This window comes from Battus philenor, unplaced genomic scaffold (genome assembly GCF_028537555.1).
Source record: "Battus philenor isolate CCGP_79_NKW_IND1 unplaced genomic scaffold, ilBatPhil1.0.hap1 SCAF_36, whole genome shotgun sequence".
NCBI lineage: Eukaryota > Metazoa > Arthropoda > Insecta > Lepidoptera > Papilionidae > Battus > Battus philenor.
Window position 1 is genome coordinate 220,001 of NW_027181700.1, and position 5,000 is coordinate 225,000.

Below are 5,000 nucleotides of genomic sequence, written 5' to 3' on the forward strand. Positions count from 1 at the left end.
TCATTGTTCGTTTTGCGAAACGATATTTTATAAAAGTGAAGATTTGTATGTGTCTCGTCAAAGAACGTTCCGATGAATCGGACGCGATGCCGCGTCCAAAGTAAATCTGGACGAACGCGAGGCGAGTGTTGAGATATACATTTTCCTCCGTGAACAGATAGAAAAACGAATTCATTTTGTTGTTGCGGTGTGGTGTTGTGTGTGTATTGTAATAAATACGCACGCACGCACGCACGCAAAAAGCTACCTAGGCACCGGCGCGTCACGGCGTTTCGAACGTCCGACGCGTCGCTTGTCACACGTCTATCATATCATCATCACCCTCATATCTCTCGTATGTGCGGTGTTGGTGTGTGTTAGCTCTAGCTAGCTCCCTGGTTGATCCTGCCAGTAGTTATATGCTTGTCTCAAAGATTAAGCCATGCATGTCTCAGTGCAAGCCGTATTAAGGCGATACCGCGAATGGCTCAATATATCAGTTTTGGTTCCTTAGATCTTACCTCGGTTACTTGGATAACTGTGGTAATTCTAGAGCTAATACATGCAATCAGAACTCTGACCAGTGATGGGATGAGTGCTTTTATTAGATCAAAACCAATCGACGGAGGGCCTCGCGTCCGAAGTCGTTAATTTTGATGAATCTGGATAACTTTTGCCGATCGCATGGTCCAGCACCGGCGACGCATCTTTCAAATGTCTGCCTTATCAACTTTCGATGGTAGTTTCTGCGACTACCATGGTTGTCACGGGTAACGGGGAATCAGGGTTCGATTCCGGAGAGGGAGCCTGAGAAACGGCTACCACATCCAAGGAAGGCAGCAGGCGCGCAAATTACCCACTCCCGGCACGGGGAGGTAGTGACGAAAAATAACGATACGGGACTCTTACGAGGCCTCGTAATCGGAATGAGTACACTTTAAATATTTTAACGAGGAACAATTGGAGGGCAAGTCTGGTGCCAGCAGCCGCGGTAACTCCAGCTCCAATAGCGTATACTAAAATTGTTGCGGTTAAAAAGCTCGTAGTTGCATTTGTGCGCCGCGCTGTCGGTGCACCGCATCCGCGGTGATACTGACACGTCTGCGGAGCATATCGTCGGTGAGCCGTCGGTAAAACGGCGGTTCAATATCAAAATCCTATCGCGGTGCTCTTCGGTGAGTGTCGAGATGGGCCGACAATTTTACTTTGAACAAATTAGAGTGCTCAAAGCGGGCTCAAAATGCTGCTTGAATATTTCGTGCATGGAATAATAGAATATGATCTCGGTTCTATTTTGTTGGTTTTCAGAACTCCGAGGTAATGATTAATAGGGATAACTGGGGGCATTCGTATTGCGACGTTAGAGGTGAAATTCTTGGATCGTCGCAAGACGAACATCAGCGAAAGCATTTGCCAAAGGTGTTTTCATCAATCAAGAACGAAAGTTAGAGGTTCGAAGGCGATTAGATACCGCCCTAGTTCTAACCGTAAATATGTCATCTAGCGATCCGCCGACGTTACTACGATGGCTCGGCGGGCAGCTTCCGGGAAACCAAAGATTTTGGACTCCGGGGGGAGTATGGTTGCAAAGCTGAAACTTAAAGGAATTGACGGAAGGGCACCACCAGGAGTGGAGCCTGCGGCTTAATTTGACTCAACACGGGAAATCTCACCAGGCCCGGACACCGGAAGGATTGACAGATTAACAGCTCTTTCTTGATTCGGTGGGTGGTGGTGCATGGCCGTTCTTAGTTGGTGGAGCGATTTGTCTGGTTAATTCCGGTAACGAACGAGACTCTAGCCTGCTAAATAGGCGTCGTCATTTAGGTGTGCGCCGCTCCGGTGGCGCAACTCACTGGCGACGTATTAAAATTCTTCTTAGAGGGACCGGCGGCTTCGAGCCGCACGAGATTGAGCAATAACAGGTCTGTGATGCCCTTAGATGTCCTGGGCCGCACGCGCGCTACACTGAAGGAATCAGCATGTTCTCCCTGGCCTAGAGGCCCGGGCAACCCGTTGAAACTCCTTCGTGCTGGGGATTGGGGTTTGCAATTATCCCCCATAAACGAGGAATTCCTAGTAAGCGCGAGTCATAAGCTCGCGTTGATTACGTCCCTGCCCTTTGTACACACCGCCCGTCGCTACTACCGATTGAATGATTTAGTGAGGTCTTCGGACCGACACGCGGTGGCTTCACGGCCGTCGGCGTTGCTGGGAAGTTGACCAAACTTGATCATTTAGAGGAAGTAAAAGTCGTAACAAGGTTTCCGTAGGGGAACCTGCGGAAGGATCATTAACGTGTGTGTATGTGTGCGAGACGCGTGATATGTTCACGAACGTTGTTGCGCCGCTGTTGCTGTTGTTGCTGTTGCGACGACGACGACGACGACGACGACGACTTCGTACATACCGTGTTTACACATATATATATGTAATACATCCATAATGATATATATATATACGACATATATACATATATATGTACGTACGCGCGCGCTGCTGTTCGTATCTAATGCGGACGAGCGCGCGCGCGTGTGCGTGCGTGTGTGTGTGCGTGTTTGTATATATGTATAAAAAATAAAATGTGAAATAATTGTCTCTAGCGTCTATTACGCCTAACGGCGCAGCGGCGACGGCGCCGTGGCGGTGGCCGGTGGCGGTGGTGGCATTCGTCGAAAGTGCTACCGCCGCCGCTGCCTCCGCCGCCGTCGAAGCGGCCGGGTGGCGGAAAAACGCCGAGAGACGAGCGCCGACCGGGGCATACCAAACGGAGCGTTCGAAGCGGTGAAAATCCCCACTGCCTAGCTCAGGCCCTTTATTGTCGGTTGGCGCTATACAAAACGAAATTTAAGCGGTTAGAAAGATGACAATGTCGTGCGTCACGCCAGCTCGTTGGGGGGTGCGCGGGTCGTCGTCGTTCATCATTCTAAAGGATTCGCGTCGGGGCGTTAAGCTTTTTCGGTGCCGTTTCTTTATGAACGCCTCGGCGCACATGAATTCGACCAACTTTCGACGTTAATACATAAAAACGGACAATCAAGTGGCCGACGGCGAGAGCCGTAGGCCGCTACCGTAAGTAATAACAACATTAAGAAAAAACCATTACCCTGGACGGTGGATCACTTGGCTCGCGGGTCGATGAAGAACGCAGTTAACTGCGCGTCATAGTGTGAACTGCAGGACACATTTGAACATCGACATTTCGAACGCACATTGCGGTCCGTGGAGAAATATCCAGGACCACTCCTGTCTGAGGGCCGGCTGTTAAAATATAAAAACCACACTGTTCGGTGTAGAACGCGCGCTACGTGCGCTCGCGCCGGTCGATGCGCGCGGCGGTGACGCGCGACGCGGCGGCGGCGGGTTGGTGGGGGGTGATGAACGAGCTCGCGGACGGTGCGATGGGACGATCTCTAATAAGAGTCTCTCGTCCGCGCCGCCGCGGCTCTCACTCTCTCTCTCTCACTATCCGCCGTCGCTGTCGTCGCGCTGCCGCTGCCGCACTACCGCGCGCGGGCGAGCGGGCGCGCGCTCTTTCGAACAATTGACGGTTTCCGTTGAACGTTCTTCGCGACGGACGACGGACGGCGGGGTGCTGCACCCCTCACGTCCGCGTACGCGCGGAGCGCGTTTACGGTCCGTTTAAATATATCGAATTGTATTGAATATGAAACGAGTGTGAAAAGATTACACGCATCGCTAAGACGCGAGTCTTCGTAGTGCGGTCTTCGTCCGAGCTCATCGGTTCGTGTATACGATATAATAAAATATATCGGAAGCACAGACGACGCGTCTCCGACGGATGCGACCGGCAGGCGGTGAATGTTTTCTTGCGCGGCAAGCGTAACGCACACACAAACATATGTAAGTAAACATTACGTGATGTTCATGTGCGCGCGCGCCTAGCCCGATGCGAGAGAGTTCACCGCTCGTCGTCGCTACGCATCCGTATTATGTCGGTGATACGCGTCGTCGTTCCAGTGCGAACGTTATATTATCGTATCGATACGGACCGATACCGAAAGGGCCGGACGATCGATCGCTAACGAAAAGTACTCGCGCTCGCGTATGCGTGTCGAGATTTTCGTTTACGCTCGTATCATCATAATCATCATCATCGTCATCGTCGTCGTTCATCGCGCAACGCGTGTTGTGTGTGCAGCGTTGCGTTGTGCGTGCGCGCGTCTAGAGACCTCTAAGGACTCGCGACGCGCGCGCCTCGCGCACGCGCACTCGCTCTGCGACGCGCGATGATCGCGACGGTGGGGGTGGTGTACGGTAGGCGGACTCGACGTCCGAAGGGCGTCCCGCGACGACGACCGGCCGCCGTGCGCGCTTGCTTGCTTGCGCGCGCGGTCCGTCGGTTCGTCGTCGTCAAAAATATAATAAGGGACGTCGCGTACGGATATCGCGTCTGCCTCGAATTTTTATCGTTGGCCTCAGATCAGGGAGGATCACCCGCCGAATTTAAGCATATTAGTAAGCGGAGGAAAAGAAACTAACAAGGATTTCCCTAGTAGCGGCGAGCGAACAGGAAAGAGCCCAGCACTGAATCCCGCGATCGTCTCGAGCGCGGGAGATGTGGTGTTCGGGAGGTTCCGCTTTCTCGTCGTCGATACTCCTGTCCAAGTTCGTCTTGAACGGGGCCGTTTTCCCGCAGAGGGTGCCAGGCCCGTAGCGACGGAGGGCGGCGGCGAGAGGGACTCTCCTAAGAGTCGGGTTGCTTGAGAGTGCAGCCCTAAGTGGGTGGTAAACTCCATCTAAGGCTAAATATAACCGCGAGACCGATAGCGAACAAGTACCGTGAGGGAAAGTTGAAAAGAACTTTGAAGAGAGAGTTCAAGAGTACGTGAAACCGTTCAGGGGTAAACCTGCGAAACTCGAATGAACGAACGGAGAGATTCATCGTCATTCCGCGGCGTACGCGCCCGCGCTCTGATGCGACGTCCGGTCCGCCTTTAATCGGGCGCTGTATCGCGTCGCACGGGCCGGTGCGCGTCGACGTCCGCGGAGGGCGTGCA

General features: G+C 52.9%; 3 non-coding genes across 3 annotated transcripts in view; all 3 read left to right on the plus strand.

The window, feature by feature from the left end:
* The first annotated feature begins 371 nt into the window (after window positions 1-371).
* LOC137927669 (small subunit ribosomal RNA) lies at window positions 372-2,275 on the plus strand. Its single transcript, XR_011107816.1, has one exon. It is a non-coding gene; the product is annotated as a small subunit ribosomal RNA (ribosomal RNA).
* Window positions 2,276-3,082: 807 nt separating this feature from the next.
* On the plus strand, window positions 3,083-3,239 carry LOC137927770 (5.8S ribosomal RNA). The gene has a single exon (XR_011107904.1). It is a non-coding gene; the product is annotated as a 5.8S ribosomal RNA (ribosomal RNA).
* Window positions 3,240-4,413: 1,174 nt separating this feature from the next.
* The window catches only part of LOC137927745 (large subunit ribosomal RNA), a 4,034-nt gene continuing 3,447 nt past the window's right edge, over window positions 4,414-5,000 (plus strand). The window contains exon 1 of the ribosomal RNA XR_011107888.1: window positions 4,414-5,000. This exon is cut by the window's right edge and continues 3,447 nt beyond it. This is a non-coding gene — a ribosomal RNA (large subunit ribosomal RNA).